The 20,921-nt window shown below is 39.8% G+C and overlaps 1 protein-coding gene across 2 annotated transcripts in view; it reads right to left on the bottom strand.

The window, feature by feature from the left end:
• fhit (fragile histidine triad diadenosine triphosphatase) overlaps nt 1-20,921 on the bottom strand; it is a 623,061-nt gene that overhangs the window by 558,621 nt on the left and 43,519 nt on the right. For both annotated transcript variants that reach the window (XM_060910954.1, XM_060910955.1), the window contains exon 2: nt 10,248-10,312. The gene's annotated coding sequence lies outside the window, so the exon portion shown is untranslated. The remainder of the gene's footprint in view (nt 1-10,247; nt 10,313-20,921) is intronic.

The raw sequence follows: 20,921 nt of genomic DNA, 5'->3' as shown, positions 1-20,921 counted from the left end.
TGCAAGGCTAACGCACCGATTTTAAAACACGGCAAAACGACTTAACAGTTATACACTTACTTGTTCGGTGTTTGTGGCTGATGCGGCAGGGATGCTTGGTACGGACCCAGGCTTCAGTGACAGTTGATGTGCAAAACCTGCCCTGTACTGTCCCAAGTTGTGGAAACATTCATCAGGAAAATGCTTCCGACAAACATACACCGTCTTAGGTAGACTCGACGGTGTATTATTGGAGTAAATAAAATGAAGCCACTGCGTCTTCAGGGGCTCTCCCGTCGGCAGTAAAAACAGACTCCTTTCTGTGTTGTCACATCCATGTACAGCGCAATTTCCATGTTTCGCTCGCTTAGGTGGTGCCATGTTGTTGTGTCCTCTATGGTCTCCTCACTACAAAATTGAAGTGATGTATCTATGGTGGCAACTTTTGAGCTGGGCGGGCAATCCATACAGTGGGTGTGAATCCAGAGGGGGGGCGTGGGGATCATCTCCCTTGCTGACGTAGTAAAGGGAAGAGCCTATCAATGCGCCATTTTGACGCGCCATTCTCAAATGTTGACAAAGGGTGGGCATAGTTTGGTTTACACATTATAACATTTCTAGCCACTGGGGTGACTTAAGAAGGTCAGAGGAACTCATTTTAATGTTAAAAAACCTCAGAAAGTGAAAATTTCATGCCATGGGACCTTTAAGAAGAGTTTTCAGGTATCTGTACTTTACTTGAGTTTTTATTTTTTCCGACAACTATTTACTCTTACCTCCTACATGTTAACGCAAATATCTGTATTTTCTACTCCTTACATTTTCAAATCAAGCTCGTTAGTTTTACTTTCATGTGTTTGATTATTTTTATTTTGCATCATTGCTTGCCTCCAGAAAATCAAGAACAATTTCAGCCTAAATGGACAGGACAACACCACATAGAACAGATAACACTGATTAAACCAACACAATCTGGCAGCCCTGACTCAAAATTAAAGCACGAGACGTGTTCAAATTTGGCAAACTGAGACAAACGGGTTTTCTTTGAACTTTTAAACGTTTTTGTGCAAATATACCAAATTGTTCGATTTAAATACCTAATGCTTTAGCTGTATGTGATTTGTGCTTTTCAAACTATTCAAATAAGTTATTAGCAAGCATGTAAACAGTAGGGTGCATCAGCTGCCCCTGAAAAATGAAAAGTTCCTCTGATCATGATGCATTTTTGTTTTTATGTTCCTTTTGGTAAGAAAACACACTGGGTGAAATATTTTGACAAAATTCAAAAGTTTAATGGTGGCACCAGGAGCTCAAAGTTATGGAAAAAGCTGCTATTTTATGACTTTTATGACAAAATTTCAATCACTTTTCATGAAACATTATGGCACCTTATAGAGTATACCAAATATCTTAGATACACATTTTTAGTACGTATTCTAAATATATTATCAAGCACAGTTTGAGTTTTAGCTGTTCATTGAATCATTGTTCAACTACTTTTAAACAATACAAATGTATTATGAATCACATTAATGCTTCTCAATCCCTTGCGAAGGTTCTTAACATGATCTCTGGGTCACAAGAAATCAATAAATGGAGTCCAACATTGTGATTCAAACCTTACGCCAAAACATAAAATAAGCGTTTTTTGCCAAAAAAATGAACCTCATGGTGCCACCATTAGACTTTTGAATATGGTCAAAACATTTTACAGGATGTCTTTATTGGTGAAAAGGAACACCCAAACAAAAATGCATCAGATTTTATGAAAGTGAGGGCAACCGATGCACCCTAGTAAACAGCAGCGAGCAAGGTGTAGACAGCTATAAGTTATCGCAGTTATATACAGCTGGGCTGTCAGTTAAGGCACTGTATATCGCTAGCTGCTCGTCAATCGACTGCAGGTGCAAGTGGATTATTCATTTATGACAAAGAACTTGGCAATTAAAATATTTACAGTGGAGCACCTTATACACAGTATGATTTAATTCATTTAAGAAAGCATGGGTTTGCCTCCTTTCGTGTGCATATACTAACTCCAATGAATATATATTATGTTATACTTAAATAATATTGGCTGGTATCTGATGGATTCCATTCAGTCAAAGTCGAAGATGAGTTCAATATCATGCTGGCAGAATGGAATATATCCGATATACCACAAAAAAAAGCCAGGCAATATTATTATTATTATTGTTATTATTATGGGGCGGCACGGTGGTGTAGTGGTTAGCGCTGTCGCCTCACAGCAAGAAGGTCCGGGTTCGAGCCCCGGGGCCGGCGAGGGCCTTTCTGTGCGGAGTTTGCATGTTGTCCGCGTGGGTTTCCTCCGGGTGCTCCGGTTTCCCCCACAGTCCAAAGACATGCAGGTTAGGTTAACTGGTGACTCTAAATTGACCGTAGGTGTGAATGTGAGTGTGAATGGTTGTCTGTGTCTATGTGTCAGCCCTGTGATGACCTGGCGACTTGTCCAGGGTGTACCCCGCCTTTCGCCCGTAGTCAGCTGGGATAGGCTCCAGCTTGCCTGCGACCCTGTAGAAGGATAAAGCGGCTAGAGGTAATGAGATGAGATGAGATGTTATTATTATTATACATTCCTTTCGGGTGTTCAATGCGTCTTTCTCTTTCAAAATTCTCTCAAAATTTTCCGATTTTAACGAAGCAAACCAGGCAGCCATCTTTCTTTACTTTGTTTGTTTAGCACGGACGTTTTATGTCTCCGATATGTGACGTCATGTTGTCTTGACAACCATGCAATATCGTAAACCATATTCAACGCTCATTCTCCATTGGGTAGCATGATGAAATACACGTAGGATAAGCAATATGCGAACAATATTGCATGCTATCAAACTAAATGAATGAAACCTGCTAGAAGGGAATAGAACACGTTTTTATTCCATCGAAAAAGTGTCCTGAACGGATAATATTATATTATGTGAAGTTCAGTTAGCTTTGCACAGAAATAGCCGGTAGAAATGTCCTTTTAAAGGGCTACTTTTTACTTTGAGTACATTTCAGAGCCTGTATTTTTGTACTTTTACGTGAGTAAAAAAGTTGAATCAGGACTTCTACTGTACTTTTACCAGAGTATTTTTACACAAGTATCAGTATTTCTACTTAAGTAAAGAACACGTGTACATTTGTGTCCTCTCACAAGTGATACTGTTTAAATGAACTAATGGAGTCACAATAGTGGAAGTCTTGCAAGTCAGACCACCATTTGCGAGAGTCTGGGACGTTTCGGTAAACAGCCAACTTTCAGAAAAGAAGTCAATCTGATTGACACTGAAAATGACGAATCACAAACAGAACATGGTCCTTGAACTTTTTTTTTTTTAAATGACTATCTTGTTATGAAAAATTCATTTGGTCAGACTGTTCCTCTGAAAATCCGTGACCTTGAGTTTGACCTTTCAAGGTCAAAGATCATGGTGGCAAATGAAAGGTCATATGGGTGTTCCTATGCTCATAATAGTAAACATCTGTCTATCGGCAACCATTTTTGAGTGAAAATGGAAAATATGTTATTTTGACCAAAAAGTTGACTTTTCCAATGACCTTGACCCGATTACCCCCAAATCAGGTAATCTACAGACCATTGCACACCTACCCTGAAAATCTGAAGTCAATCGGTACAACCGTCTACGCACAAAAAAAAAAAAGTTTTGGCCAGCCAATCAGATTGAAACCGTTAACATTCTGAAGCTTGTTGCCAGAAAGGTATCCAAAAGATCCCAGATGCTCTGGCCTAATAAAGCAAATGGTGTCTGAACAGTATGTTCGTATATAATACAATTTTATATGATAATGTATCAAACTGAAAATTAAAACCTGACATCTTGCTCATAAAAAAAAAAAACCGCACAATTTTCTTTTTAATAATTAATTAAATAAAGCAGCTTACAGCCCCGAGACTCAGACAACCAAAACTTTTATGTCCAATCCCTTTCAGTAACAATGTCACTGTGTGTTAATTCACATTTATATTCAGGGAAAGAAAAGTGCAATCTCTGTGTAATGTAGTCGCCCATGCCCCTGCAGATGCAGTAAACACTGGCAAAGTTACCTGTTAAAGTGACAGCTTTGCAACTGAGGATCTATGGTGCAATAACAGAGATTGCTTTAGGTTGAGCTTAAAAAATGAACTGGCACCTGGATAGTGTTTATGCAGGAGTCATATAAATGTTAAATTGTTATAGCTGTACAAAATGTCTTGGGTCTATTTTGAATTTGGATGTTTAAACTACCTAAAAACGGGCCAGTCGTTAAAAAAATAATAGTCAGGTCTTTATTATTAACACAGCTCAGAACATGACACAAGACATGTATGTTAAGGGCTTTGAGGGAAAAAAAAAAGATTAATCCACAGTGAAATTACGTCCAAATCAGCCATCTGTAGGCTGGATTTGAGATATCCCAAGACACGTATTAGATCCAACTGGCATGGGTTTAGCCAACAGCTCCCTGATGGCATGCATTATGTTTAACAGCTGGAAACACCTGCTTTACTATTCGTAGATTAGCATTCGGAGGAATTAGTGAAATCAGAGATTACCTTATCTTCACGTCCAGGTATATTATTTGATAAATCAGTTTAAGATATACTATTATCCAGTAAGGGTGGCATGGTGGTGTAGCGGTTACCGTAGCACTGTCGCCTCACAGCAAGAAGGTCCTGGGTTCGAGCCCCGTGGCCGGCGAGGGCCTTTCTGTGCGGAGTTTGCATGTTCTCCCCGTGTCCGCGTGGGTTTCCTCTGGGTGCTCCGGTTTCCCCCACAGTCCAAAGACATGCAGTTAGGTTAATTGGTGGCTCTAAACTGACCGTGAGTGTGAATGGTTGTTTGTCTCTGTGTCAGCCCTGCGATAACCTGGCGACTTGTCCAGGGTGCACCCCGCCTCTCGCCCATAGTCAGCTGGGATAGGCTCCAGCTTGCCTGCGACCCTGTAGAACGGGATAAGCAGCTACAGATAATGGATGGATGGATGGATGGATGGATGGATTATCCAGTAACTGATAGGAATAATACATGATTTAGGCAAGAATTCTGGGAGTTAAGGGGTTACAGTTTGGTGTCCACTGAAATCCCATATTTTTATAGAATTACTAGATTTCAAGGAGGACAATTTTCCTCCATCATCTACCTTGCATGATTCTCTCGCTCCTGTATGCTCTCTTTCTTTATGGTTCTCTCTCTCTCTCTCTCTCTCTCAACATCTCAGCCATTACGGCCCGTTACTAAGATACTAAAGCTTTATAAAGCAACACTGCCATCACCAAGCAAAGGAGTGAATGAAAAAAGAGCATAAAGCTGCCAGTAGCCCGAGACCCCCTTTCCTGCTGTGAGAATATTACCCAATAACACACAAGGAGGCCACAATCGGCCATCCAGCTTAACACGCGCATGCTCAGCGGGCGTCCTATTAAAGCCTGCAAATTGTTGACGTGGGTTATAATTAGCACTAAGCATGCAATTACAAATGCCAGGACTAATAAAGGCAGCTCGGCGAGGTGGGAGTACGAGGCCAATTAAACAGCTTCGAAACGAGATCGGACGTGCAGTCAAAACAGACAAGTCAGGAGAAATAAGGGGACACAATTAACAAGCACAACGCTCTGTCCATGTGTTTGACTTGGTAACAAAAGCTAGTGAGAAATGTGAAAACTGTGACTGTTCAAACGCATTTCGTATGAGCCAGAGCTGTAATCAAGTCAGGATTCAAAGCCAACACACACAGTCCATAAGAAAAAATAAATAAATAAATGCGATTTTTTTTTTTCCTCCCTGTTGTTCTCTTCTGTTCCGTTGATCGGTTGTTTTGTGAACATAGTGGCATGCAGACTGCGCAAATGATCACAGATGAAGCTCACACACAACAGTCTTTCAGCTAAAGAGATCCAGATCCCCACATCCCACTTTCACACAAAATTAAACATGAGGTCTATCTGTCATGTGACAAGATAAAGCCTGAGCAACTGTCTGAGTGGGTTGTTTTCGCATTATTTTCAACTGAAGAAATGAGAGACAAAAGAGAAAATCAGAGTGAAATGTGGAGGAATGATTTCTTGCAGGAAGTGAGGGCCGTCTGCTCTGCAAAGAGAAGCAGAGGAAGAATGCAGCTGTTTAAGAGACACTTGTTAGTGCCAGGTATGAGAAATGTTTACGCAAATTTATTTCGCAAATGTGAGTTAATATCACACAGGTGCAACTTCACTCACGAAGCGATCCCTCACCCATTACCAAGCCACAGTAACACGGCATTCTCTTCTTACGTCGTAGGTCATATTCTTCGTTGACACATCGTTATGGATGCTTGCATTGTGGTAGTCTGATTATCGGAAATGAAAGTAGGAAAGGTGTCATATTAACAAAGCAATTGTACAATCAAAAGCTGCAAGTGTGAAATATTACAGTAACTTGCAGGCGTGAGCTATAAAGTAGCAATTGTGTGATCTGAACTCAAAAAAAGTTGCGTCAAAATGCCTTGCAATTGCAAGAAATAAAGTCACATGACGCTGAATTAAATTAATTTATAAATGTGATAAATATGCGTAATATTAACTCTGTATTAACCTCGCTTGCTCGGTCTGTCCGGGAAAATATCAGACCGAGGTCTTGACAGTACGGACGGTCCATACTGTCAAGACCTCGGTCTGATATTTTCCTGTAAAGACCAAGCACACGAGATTAATAAGGAGTTTATTCTATGGCTTTTTTTATTTCTAAGATTAAAATATACGGTTATTATAATGAGACGTGACGCTGCTTTCAGTCACATCGTATTTGTAACGTAGCTGAATTACGCATGCAAAATAAACAGCTAGCGGTTTCAAAATTGAATTTCTGTTAGCGGTTAGCGGTTACCGAATGCTCTTCGTTACTCATTTCTTGAATAACTCGGTGACTCTTGTTTGCGTTTTGTGCTTCAGCCGTTTGTGATTCCGTTTTGATTAACCTTTTTTTGGTCGTTTTGTTTTTGTTTGTTTTTTGCAGCACTGAAAGGAGGCGCCTTGGAAAGAAAGTCCGTCATCGCCCACGGGCATTACAGGAAAATATTGCCCACCAAGGAACCAATCAGAGCGCATGATTCTACCAGAAGCAGCTTGTGCCATATAATAATTAAATAATATTGGTTGGTGTTGAGTGGTATATCAGATATATTCTATTCAGCTAGCATGATATTGAACGAGTCGAAGACGAGTAGCTGAATGGAATACATCTGATATACTACAAAAAAGCCATTATTATTATTATTATTACACATACACATTCAACGGAACATTTATAGATTTTACAAAAAGTTAAGAACAGGGGGGTAACGTACCAATATTGAATGCTGATTCTGATCGAATGTAATTCAATGTTCTGTCAATCCAATGTACTGTACAAAGTCAAACAATAAAAATGGTACAAGTCCAAAAAGCCTGAACAACAATCCAACTTATATACAAGTTATATCCAGGTGGACAGTTCAAGCTCAAAGTTACTTTTGGTCGTAGTTAATTGTAACATTGCAGTTGTTCAAAACAAAAGGGCTTTGCTGAGTGAAGTCCACGAGTGAAGTCCTCTTGTAAAAGTCCCCGTCACTTTTCCTCACCTCCAAGTAGAATTTTGACAGTATTTCCTCCATTGCTCTCTTTTCCAGTTTTTTGATGTCCATTGGTATGTTTTTCTCTTGTAAATATGCGTGAACAATACCTAATGAAGTTTCGGATGTTCAGCGCGTCTATCTCTTTCAAAATTCTCTCTAAATCTTCCGCTTTTAATGAAGTAAACCTGGCGGCCATGTTTGTTTACAAACTGTCACAGTCACTCGCTAGCGCGGAAGTTTTACGCCTCCGATATGTCTCTTTTCCAGTTTTTCGTTGGTATGTATTTCTCTTGTAAATATACATGAAGAATATATAATGAAGTTTCGGTAGCCTTTCAGGTGTTCAGTGTGTCTTTAGTTTCAGTTTATTTATTTAGTGTTTAAACCTAGCAGTGGCTTAGTCTCGTCTTCTCTCTTTCCCGGCCGACAAAGAAATAATTGTGCTTGTGCGCAGCAGAAAAGTTTTGTCATTGGATCTTAGGATTAGTTCTGACATGTGACGTTGTGTTGTCTTGACAACGTGCAATATTATAACAATATTGCATGCTCATTCTTCATTGGGGAGAGTGGCGTAATGCATAGAGGATAAGCGATATGATAATAGTATTGCATGCTAACAATAAACCTGCTAGAAGGGAATAGAATACATGTTTTTATTCCAGGGAAAAAGTGGCCTGGATGTATAATAATTAATAATTGTACAACCCCGATTCCAAAAAAGTTGGGACAAAGTACAAATTGTAAATAAAAACGGAATGCAATAATTTACAAATCTCAAAAACTGATATTGTATTCACAATAGAACACAGACAACATATCAAATGTCGAAAGTGAGACATTTTGAAATTTCATGCCAAATACTGGCTCATTTGAAATTTCATGACAGCAACACATCTCAAAAAAGTTGGGACAGGGGCAATTAGAGGCTGGAAAAGTTAAAGGTACAAAAAAGGAACAGCTGGAGGACCAAATTGCAACTCATTAGGTCAATTGGCAATAGGTCATTAACATGACTGGGTATAAAAAGAGCATCTTGGAGTGGCAGCGGCTCTCAGAAGTAAAGATGGGAAGAGGATCACCAATCCCCCTAATTCTGCGCCGACAAATAGTAGAGCGATATCAGAAAGGAGTTCGACAGTGTAAAATTGCAAAGAGTTTGAACATATCATCATCTACAGTGCATAATATCATCAAAAGATTCAGAGAATCTGGAAGAATCTCTGTGCGTAAGGGTCAAGGCCAGAAAACCATACCGGGTGCCCGTGATCTTCGGGCCCTTAGACGGCACCGCATCACATACAGGCATGCTTCTGTATTGGAAATCACAAAATGGGCTCAGGAATATTTCCAGAGAACATTATCTGTGAACACAATTCACCGTGCCATCCAAAACTCTATAGTTCAAAGAAGAAGCCGTATGTAAACATGATCCAGAAGCGCAGACGTCTTCTCTGGGCCAAGGCTCATTTAAAATGGACTGTGGCAAAGTGGAAAACTGTTCTGTGGTCAGACGAATCAAAATTTATAGAAAATTACATGGTAGAAATGAGCTTCTGTATTATACTGTACAGTACAAGGAATCTTGTCTTGTTTGGGGTTTTGCTTTTGTTTTTCACATTTCCTCATTTCCTAACAACCACAGGAAGTTACCTTTTTATAGAAACAATATATTACTGTGCTTACAATAGTTTCTTTTAGGATTCTGACTGGCTGTTTTAGCTATTCATCATAGAATTGCTCATGCTTGAAAATGTTCAAGCATCTATGACAGGGAAATTGGAGTTACAGTCACGTAGTGTGCATTCAGCATAACCTGACTCAGGCTTAAAGGATTTTCCTTTTTTCTCCACAGAGGTCACTCAGCTTGTGGAGTCCCCGTAATCCTGAGACCTTGAGGACTACTGGCAGGTCTTGCCATGTGCACCATCACACCACCTGATTCAGAACGAAGTTGTGTACCTTTTCCCACATTGCTGTGTTCCCGCTGACGTTCCTACCTGCCACTCTGCACTTCCTTCAAGCCACTAACATGACTTGACATAAGCCTCGTCTTCGTATCATGATGGTGGATTGAACTTGAGTGTCTGAGGATGAAGACCTACCTTTTTACCAAGCACTGGCACAAACGGATAAAAACTCCCAACCAACTCCTGTCCAAAGGAGTTTTAGCTGAATAGGGTTTAGTCTATTTGGACTAGCATCATGGGTGTTTGGTTGTTGTTGTTTTTTTTTATAGAAAATACAAAGTACTTCTGTACATCATTCAGGATAAGGGCATCTGCCAAATGCTTTCAATGTAAATGTAACTGTAATTGTATATACTACTATTATAATCATAAATAAAATAAAATAAATCAATACTAAAAAATAAGTATTTTACATGTTTTTTTTTTTAATTTTGATTGTTTTTCTTATTCATTGTATTTATTTTTTCTTTCTTTTGCTATGGTCGTGTGCAAATCTTGAGATTTTGCTCATCACAGAAAGCGTGAGACGCAAGGAGAAGGAAGGACAGAGAGACAGAAAGACAGACTGTTTTTGTGCTGTCTGTAATCAACTTGCTAAATCCTGTAAATACAAAAATGGCTGAAAAGGAAAAAAATAAAAATAAATTTAAAAAAAAATCAATGCACCTGGCCAATTTTAGTGTCAAAGTGACACGTAAATGCACGTACCTTCACCCGCTGGCTGAGGTAATAAACAGCAAAGACGAGTTCTCAGGCTGTTGTGGCGTGGGAACCTAAAAACGAGAGAAGAAGGGAATTCACTGGGTTTATTTGTGACCGATTGAGCAATAAGTCCTGGTATTAGGGGCTGGTCACTGGGTCAATGATCAATTAACTGGATTTTTAATCAACCTGTTTAAAGGAGATGGGACATTCCACCGAATGGGTGCCATTTGCTTGTTGTACCACTCCCAAATTAAACTTAATTTGTTATGTCTTTTCAACACTGATTGTTTGGGCGTCCCATGAGTCAGTACACCTGTTTGGGCGTCCCATGAGTCAGTACACCCGTTTGGCAGAAATTATAGCCTCAAGACATTTCTTCTGGCCAGCTACTGGCCTTTGTATTCTTACTTTCGGAATTTTTCCCATTCTTCGTTGCAGAATTCTTCTAGCTTTCTGTAAAGCTGCCCAAACTTTTGCAGATACCAAATTGTACGTTTAATTTCTTCAATATGTTAAATTCAACACAAACCAGAGCATCAGCGACGCAGTAGTTCACACAACTGGACCATGAGAAACCAGATTTGTTTATAATTAGCCAAGTTGCTCTTCATGAGAACAATTAGAACAATTTGATCTTCCAAACAAAACAATCAGAATCAAAATCCATTGAAAACTCAGGGAGGAGTAGCGATTTTCCTGAAAGTTTGTTAACCGGCCTAATTAGCAACTTGTTAATGAGAAATCACAAAACCAAGGAGTAACTTTTCTACGCAGAATGTCCGATTAGATCTTTCAAACACAACAATCGGAATCAAAATCCATTGAAAACTCAGGAAGGAGCAGCAATTTTTGTGACTTGTGGACAGACGGACGACGGACGCTGCGTGATGGCTTATGGCTGTGTGAGCTAATAATAATAACAACAATTGTGCATTAATATTTGCACGAATATGTCATGTTTAAGTTTGCGCCCAATAAAACGTCATTGAAACAGTGGTGCTAAAACGTTTGCATATGACGACATGTACTGGCCAAATTAGTCCTGCTGTTTTCTGTTTCAGCGTCGGTTTTTTCTTTGCTCATTTGGAGGACACTTATCAGAAGCAGCATAAAGAAAATCCAACAATAAAGCTGAGCAGTTCAGTGTTTTTCTCGGAAGCTCGATGTCGGCTTTGTGCTCGTCTTATGTACAAACCTACAACCTTGCAACAAGTTGAATAAGACTTCCAACTGCAATATTATTACTTCGACATGCCTGCTTCATCTCAAGGATCTTTAGGAGAGTCACGTATTTGTAAGACTATCACTGAATGAAACTTTCGCTGTTTGAATGGACTTGGCTTGAAAACAATGGTTGAGAAATAGCAAAAAATTCTACAAAGGTCATTTCTATACCTTCATCATGGTTCAAAGAGCTGCGTCCGCTATTGTTAAATGCAATATCCAAATACATCCGGTATGTGCATTTCTATTATAGATTTGTTACTGTACGTTATATCTAAAGGAATAGTGAAATCCCAGCCAAAGTGACTTTGAGGAAGATCCAGCATTAATGGATGTTATGAGCTCAGAATTAATGCGATAGTTCATATATCTCGGTTGATTCTTCGGAAGAATATGGAGTCACGTGGAAGGGTTTTTTGTTTTTTTCTTCTAAAGGATACAACATAGGGGCGGCAAGGTGGTGTAGTGGTTAGCGCTGTCGCCTCACAGCAAGAAGGTCCGGGTTCGAGCCCCGTGGCCGGTGAGGGCCTTTCTGTGTGGAGTTTGCATGTTCTCCCCGTGTCCGCGTGGGTTTCCTCCGGGTGCTCCGGTTTCCCCCACAGTCCAAAGACATGCAGGTTAGGTTAACTGGTGACTCTAAATTGACCGTAGGTGTGAATGTGAATGGTTGTCTGTGTCTATGTGTCAGCCCTGTGATGACCTGGCGACTTGTCCAGGGTGTACCCCGCCTCTCACCCGTAGTCAGCTGGGATAGGCTCCAGCTTGCCTGCGACCCTGTAGAACAGGATAAAGCGGCTACAGATAATGAGATGAGATGAGATGAATCCAGTCGGTGTAAAAAAAAGCTAAACAAATCTATACAAGATAGATAAGTCAATAAAAAAGATAAACATATCTTTTCAAGAACTGCTTGACAAAAAAAAAAAGTTGGATCTATGTATCTAGATTGTGACCCATGAGACAGTGGGTTATTGCACAGTAATAAGTGAATGTAATCAAACAACAACATGAGCAATCTATTGAGAGCGAGTAGCACAGGCTAACGGCCGAGAAACTAAGATTTCTGTCTCCAGACTCTTCTTCCACGCACACTCGCCACAGTATTTTTCACTCAGACGGAAGCATTTATTTCCCTATGGAATTTACTCAGTTACTTTTAAAATCAACATTGTAATCAAACAACATCAACAACACTGTCAAGCTTAACTGTGAGTCAGTGCCATAAGCACTACAGTGAAGTCACCTTCCAGCTGGTGTAGCGTTCATCAGTAGTGTTAGTGAATGCTAATAAAGCAGTCAAGCCAGTGCTATCTATCGAGAGCAAGTAGCACAAGCTAATGACCGAGAAACTAAGATTTCTGTCTCCAGACTCTTCTTCCACGCTGCATGCTCGCGACAGTATTTTTCACTCAGATGGAAGTATTCATTTCCCTTTGTAATTTACTGAGTTACTTTTAAAATCAACATCGACAGCTACACACAATGGAGCGACCTTGCAGCCTGCCGCTAATCCTTTGCCCTGTTGCTTTTTTGGTGTCTGGTTTTGGCTGAGTTCAAGTCCCAGCTCTAATAGCAACGGTTCGCCACCGGTGTCTTCAAATAAATAAAAATAAAGAAAAAACATTGAATTAGAAGAAGGTGTGTCCAAACTTCTGATTGGTACTGTAAGTATAAACATACATCAATTATTACACATGACTTTCTCCGTTAAAGTTACTTATCAGTGGTTACGTTCAAAGCTTGTTGGTGTTGCATATGTTAAGGAAACCTGAATATATTACCAATTTAAAGCAATTGTACAATACCTGAGAACTGTATGCTGAAATATTTAATCCCCAACAGGACTGAAATCGTTTCATCCCTTCATTCAATATCAACACTTTCCCTCAAACCACCATAATAAGGATTGTTATTCCGAGAGCTTTAGCGAAATGGTTGGACCTTTGTTTCAGAGAAAATTAAAATTGAATTTAGGCTAGCTCCACTGAAAGAGAAATAAAATATTCACAAACATCCAACTTAATGCACTCTCCGTACGCAGCGCTCGAATATGCCAAGCGGGAAAAAAACTGCTATGGCATCAAACAACAACAACAACAACAACAACAACAACAACAACAACACTGTCCTTGAACGCACCTTCCTTTAGAAAGTGATGCTAATGAGCAAAAGTAACCTTGGATTATTAGGCTTTTACTGCATTCTTGTTCCCCCAAAAATCACTCTCCTGCAGAGCAGACCTTACTAATAATGGAGCAAAGTGATGTCAATGCATCAAAACCTGGCGACAGTGAAGGTCGCAGTAATTTGGGCTTCGTTAGGAGGCCTAAAACACAGCATTTATTTTTCCTGCAAAAGAGAACCATCCACCAGAGACCTCGTGCATGACGGACTTAATCAATTGAACAGATTGTGTACTTTCTCTCAGTAGTATTTGTATAATGCATTGCTAATGCACTGCCTGTTTTTACAGCTCAGTGGCTGTGACCTAGGCTGTGGTGGAACAGAAGTCTTCATGTCCTCTTCGTCTTAAGATTTGAGGCAAAAAAAAAATCCATTTATCAAGACAGCACTGAGAAGAGACCCAGCAGGCACAATGGGAGATGCGAGCTGGCAATCCAGCAGAGTGCCTGGCATCGTGTCCCTGCTCTTACCAGGCCTGTTCCAACACCCGCGGGAAACACAGGACCTCATTTTACTCTCCTGTTTCCTGCTCCATGGCTCCATCTCCCAAAGGTGACAAGTGAACGAACAGAGGGTGACTCTGAGGGTGTCGTTAATTAAAAAGGGCTGATTAAAGTGACGGAAAGAAGACAGAGAATGGGAGCGTGGGAAGAAGTGAGTGACAGAGAGAGAACAAAGGAAAAAATCATCTGAAAGATGCAAAGAATTTGACGTGTCAAATCAGCATGACGCACAACTTATGAACCATGATTCGACTTCTTCTGCTCTGAGTAGCTCATCTCATCTCATCTCATTATCTCTAGCCGCTTTATCCTTCTACAGGTTCGCAGGCAAGCTGGAGCCTATCCCAGCTGACTACGGGTGAAAGGCGGGGTACACCCTGGACAAGTCGCCAGGTCATCACAGGGCTGACACATAGACACAGACAACCATTCACACTCACATTCACACCTACGGTCAATTTAGAGTCACCAGTTAACCTAACCTGCATGTCTTTGGACTGTGGGGGAAACCGGAGCACCCGGAGGAAACCCACGCAGACACGGGGAGAACATGTAAACTCCACACAGAAAGGCCCTCGCCGGCCCCGGGGCTCGAACCCAGGACCTTCTTGCTGTGAGGCGACAGCACTAACCACTACACCACCATGCCGCCCCTGAGTAGCTCCACATACAAATAAACATACGGCACGTGATACTCTCGTATTCACTTAAGCCTACCACAAGGTTTATATAGCATATTGATGGAGTTTCACTGTCCGTTATATCTACTAAGGTGAAAACATATGAGAAAAATAAATAAATTAATGAATAGATAAATAAATAAATAAATCTGAGACTGATTTAATAAGTAATTTCTATTGGACCAGGAATTTAAAATGGACATATAAAGTCAAGTTCTCTGAGAAAATACTGTTAATTTTCAAAGTAGTTTCCAAGGTTCATGTATGGTAGAACGATACTGATTCTTTGTGAAACATTTGTACTTTCTGCACACAAGTCCACAGGTGAATAAGGTTCAGAAACATGTGATCTCTAGCCTGGTACACAGGAGTTAAACTCGAATCTAAGAGCTCTTTTAGCTTCCACCTATCTCTAAGGACACGATCATCACACTCATGAGGACCAGATCCAACTCGCAGTGGAGCAGTAAAGTCGATGTAAAAAGTGCATGTAAAAATTCTAAAACGTCACATCTAATTAGGGACATGAATAGCCCAATACTGGGTTTTTTCCCCTCTGACATCAAAATGCGCCATGGTGAGACTTGGCAATCAGTGGTGTATTCATTATACAGATGAATAAAGGCAGGGATGTTGACATGAAAATGGTTCAGAACGGTCATCAAAATGTCACAGTGCTCCACAAACAAGAGCCGTAATGAAAGTTCGAATTTGTGTTCAGAAGCGAACTCGATAGCAAATACAAACAAGACAATGCATTTATATATCAAAGTTCATCAACCAATAAAAGTCCACATAGTTACTGCAGAGGGGCAGCACGGTGGTGTAGTGGTTAGCGCTGTCGCCTCACAGCAAGAAGGTCCGGGTTCAAGCCCCGTGGCCGGCGAGGGCCTTTCTGTGCGGAGTTTGCATGTTCTCCCCGCGTCCGCGTGGGTTTCCTCCGGGTGCTCCGGTTTCCCCCACAGTCCAAAGACATGCAGGTTAGGTTAACTGGTGACTCTAAATTGACCGTAGGTGTGAATGTGAGTGTGAATGGTTGTCTGTGTCTATGTGTCAGCCCTGTGATGACCGCCTCTCGCCCGTAGTCAGCTGGGATAGGCTCCAGCTTGCTTGCGACCCTGTAGAAGGATAAAGCGACTAGAGATAATGAGATGAGATGAGAGTTACTGCAGAGATGAAGAATATACAGTCCCAGTCAAAAGTTTGGAAACGCCTCTAATTCAGTGGTTTTTCATTATTTTAAAATTTTCTGAATTGTAGATTAATACTTAAATCATCGACATTATGAAGAAATATATATGGAATTATTTGGTAAACAAAAAAGTCTTACTCAAACCAGAATATGTTTATATTTTAGATTCTTCAAAGTAGGCACCTTTTGCTTAGATGACAGCTTTCCACATCTTGGCATTTTCTCAGTCAGCTTTACGAGGTAGTCACCTGGAATGGCTTTCAGTTTACAGCTGTGCCTGGTCAAGAGCTAATTTCTTGAATTTCTTAAGGTGTTTGAGACCATCAGTTGTGTTGTGAAGAGGTAGAGTTGGTATACAGTGAATGGCCCTATTTGAGTACTGTTCTAATCCATATTATGCCAAGAACTACTCAACTAAGTAAAGAAAAACAACAGTCCATCATTACTTTAAGAAATGAAGGTCAGTCAGTCCGAAAAAGTTTGGGATGAGTTGAACCGCAGAGTGAAGGCAAAGCAGCCAACGAGTGCTCAGCACCTCTGGGAACTCCTTCAAGACTGTTGGAAAACCATTTCGAGTGATGACCTCATGAAGCTGACTGAGAGAATGTCAAGAGTGTGCAAAGCTGTAATCAAAGCAAAAGGTGCCTACTTGAAGAATCTAAAATCTAAAACATATTCTGGTTTGATTAACATTTTAAAGTTTACTAAATTATTCCTTACGTGTTGCTGCATAGTCTGGATGACTTCAGTATTAATTTCCAATGTAGGAAAAAAATAAAATAAATAAAAACAGCGAATTTGAAGGTGTTTCCAAAGTGCATCTCAAAAAATTAGAATACCATGAAAAAGTTCCTTTTTTCATAATTTAATTCAAAAAGGCAAACTTTCATATATTCTATATTCACTGCATGTAAAGTGAAATATTTAAAGCCTTTTTTGTTTTAATTTTGATGATTATGGCTTATAGCTCATGAAAATCAGAAATCCAGTATCTCAAATTATTAGAATATTCCCTAAGAGCAATCAAAAAAAGGATTTACAATACAGAAATGTCCAACTTCTGAAAAGTATATTCATTTATACACTCAATACTTGGTTGGGGCTCCTTTACCATGAATTACTGTATCAATGCGGTGTGGCATGGAGGTGATCAGTCTGTGGCACTGCTGAGGTGTTATTGAAGCCCAGGTTGCTTTGATAGTGGCCTTCAGCGTATCTGTATTTTTGGGTCGGGTGTTTCTCATCTTCCTCTTGACAATACCCCATAGATTCTCTATGGGGTTCAGGTCAGGCAAGTTGGCTGGCCAATCAAACACAGTAATATCATGGTCACCAAACCATTTGGTAGTAGTTTTGGCACTGTGGGTAGGTGCTAAGTCCTGTTGGAAAAGGAAATCGGCATCTCCAAAAAGCTCGTCAGCAGATGGAAGCATGAAGTGCTCTAAAATCTCCTGGTAGATCGCTGTGTTGACTTTGGACTTGATAAAATACAGTGGACCAACACCTTGGATTCTGTGCCTCTCCACTCTTCCTCCAGACTCTAGAACCGTGATTTCCAAATTAAATGCAAAATGTACTTTCATTTGAAAAGAGGACTTTGGACCACTGAGCAACAGTCCATTTCTTTCTCTCCTTAGCCCACATAAGACACTTCTGACATTGTCTCTGGCTCAGGAGTAGCTTGATATTAGGAATGCGAAAGTTGTATCCCCTTTCTTGAAGATGTCTGTTCGTGATGGGTCTTGATACACTGACACCAGCCTCAGTCCACTCCTTGTGAAGCTCTCCCAAGTTCTTGAATCAACTTTTCTTAACAATCCTCTCAAGACTGCGGCCATCCCTGTTGCTTGCGCACCTTTTCCAGCCACCCTTTTCAGCAATGACCTTTTGTGGCTTACCCTCCTTGTGGAGGGCATCAGTGATCATCTTCTGGACAACAGTCAAGTCAGCAGTCTTCCCCATGATTGTGGTTGTGTGTACTGAACTAGACCGAGAGATACACTGTGTTCATACTGTTTTACTCAAACTCAAAATTATTCTAATATTTTGAGATGGTTTTTTTGTTATGTTTTTGTACTGTATGCCATACTGATTAAAATTAAAATAGAAAAATGCTTGAAACATTTTAGTTTATGTGTAATGAGTCTATAATATATAACATTTTCACTTTCTTAAATAACTGATGGAAAATATTGAACTTTTTCACAATATTCTAATTTTTTGAGATGCACTATTATATATATATATATATATATATATATATATATATATATATATATATATATATATTAGTGCTGTCAAAAATGTCGCGTTATTATCGCGTTAACTTGACTCAATTTTAACGGCGATAATTTTTTTATCGTGAGATTAACGCTCTGTGACATGATGTAGGTTTTTCATAAGCTTTTGAAACTGCCAGGAACTTGGAACAGAGACTTTGCTTAGAAAAACGATAGCAGCTAGACTGTAATGCCACGCCCCGCACAGCCAGAGTCCTCTGCCCTCCCCCCAAAGAACCAGCGCGGGCAGGGCGCGCTAGCCCCGTGCCTCGGGACGAAGAGCCACGGTGCTCGGCTTAGGTTTCGTTTTCCCATCGACGGCTCCAGCCCGACTTTGCAGTGGCTGTGACAAGACGTGTTATGCTCTGCAATAAAAAAAAAAAAAAAATTGGTACAAAGCAAGCCCATTCACTTTTTTATGCTGATAAGAGAATTACAATGGTTTTTCATGTGACAAAAATGTGCGATTAAATTGCGATTAATCGCGAGTTAACTATGACAGTCGCGACATTAATCGCGATTAAATATTTTAATCGCTTGACAGCACTAATATATATATATATATATATATATATATATATATATATATATATATATATATATATATATATATAAATCAGGATGAATATTATACAGAAAGACACTTGTTAAAATAAAATGAAACATGCTGTGTTTAACCAAGATGAACTTATGAATAATATTAATACCTTTGCAAATTTTTCAACTAAAGACCATCCCGATGTCCGAAATCAGTCCCTACTCACTATATAGTGAGGGCGCCATTTTGTAGTGCTGTCTGAAACCTTAGTGAGGATTATTTACACCCTATATAGTGCATTCAAAGTATCCCACAATGCATCATGAAAAGTAGTGTACAACGATGGTCACTAACCAAAGCAATATATCCCATCATGCATTCCAGTCGCGCTGAAAGAAATTAAATTAAAAGTCTCAAATTTGATTTAATAAAAGGCAGCGGGAAAGAAGAAAGTATTCAGCCTTGATTTAAAAGAACTGAAAGATGCAGGGACTTTGTATTGATTAATGTGGGAAATGCACTCAGTATAATATGGATTTATCACAAAAATACATGTATGTGTTTATTATTTTGAAAACCCACCAGCCGCCTGATCTGGCGCGTTTTAATTGTGCGACAGTAATGACGTAAATACCAGCATGATGGAGTAGTGTCCGAAAGCGTTTTTGCATTTCACCAATGAGCTCACTTTATAGTCCTCTATATAGTAATTCCCTCTAGAGGGAGTAGTGAACAAGTGAGCGATTTCGGACAAGGGGTATGTTTTGTTTTGTTTTTGTTTTTTTATATTAGTAGTCCATTATTATTATTTTTGTTATTGTTGTTGTTTAGCAAGTTCTTGTTCAAGATTTTTCAGTCATCAGACAAATAGATTAAGCTACGTATAGTACCGATCAAAATTTTGGACACACCAACTCATTCATAGGTTTTTCTGCATTTTGACTGTTTTCTACACTGTAGAACAATACTGAAGACATCAAAACTATGAAATAGCAGATGGAACACATACAGTCCTGTGCAAAAGGCTTAGGCGCATGTAAAGAAATGCTGTAGACCAAAAATCGCTTAAAAAAAACATCCATCCATTTTGGCATATCACTACAGTGACGTGGCCGCTCTGACGGCTTCAGTCATCAAAATGTCTAGGGAACATTACAGTAGTGATTTCCTGTTGCCTTCGACTGGATTATTATAAAGGTTTTCTCCTCTCAACCATTCACACTCACACCTACGGTCAATTTAGAGCCACCAATTATCCTAACCTGCATGTCTTTGGACTGTAGGGGAAACCGGAGCACCCAGAGGAAACCCATGCTGACACGGGGAGAACATGCAAACTCCACACAGAAAGGCCCTCGCCGGCCGCTGGGCTCGAACCCAGAACCTTCTTGCTGTGAGGCGACAGCACTAACCACTACACCATTGTGCCACCCAGCATAAAAAACAATAAAATGAAATGTTTCAACATTTAAAAAATACTGTAAGCAGTAAGCCATAATAACTGAAACAAAGATAATATTTGGTGTGAGACGACCCTTTGCTTTAAAAAAAAAAAAATTGTCTCAGGTCCAGTGAGTGCAGTTTTATACGGAAATGAGCTGTAGGTTTTACTGAGCATCTTACAGAACCAGCCACAGTTCTTCTGGACACTTTGACCATCACACTCGCTTCTTCATTTTGCACCAAAACCCAGTAGCCTTCGTTATGTTTTCTATTTTCATCTGAAAAGTGCTCTCTTGTGTAGCACGCTGCTCAGATACAAACATTTTTTTTCTGTAACATTTAATTTTGTGCTGGAAAACAAACAAACGTTTGGAACTCTAAAACGTTTTTGTAATGTCTTGACTCGATAATGTAGAAGTCATAAAATAGAAATCTATAACAAAGTTTGTATAAAAAAAAAGGGTGCCTAAGACTTTTGCACAGTACTTTAGATATATAGAGGATATTACATGGCTGCCTGAAGATATGAAGTTTATCTTCGAGTAGTAAATGTATTTATTTTTTTCGCGGTCTGGTTTCCATCAAATCCCGCGCTCTGATTCGCTGGCAAGCGGGTCCGTATCCTATGGTACGG

Source organism: Neoarius graeffei, chromosome 26 (genome assembly GCF_027579695.1).
Source record: "Neoarius graeffei isolate fNeoGra1 chromosome 26, fNeoGra1.pri, whole genome shotgun sequence".
In the NCBI taxonomy this organism is placed as follows: domain Eukaryota; kingdom Metazoa; phylum Chordata; class Actinopteri; order Siluriformes; family Ariidae; genus Neoarius; species Neoarius graeffei.
This window is presented reverse-complemented; position numbering and strand designations above follow the sequence as displayed.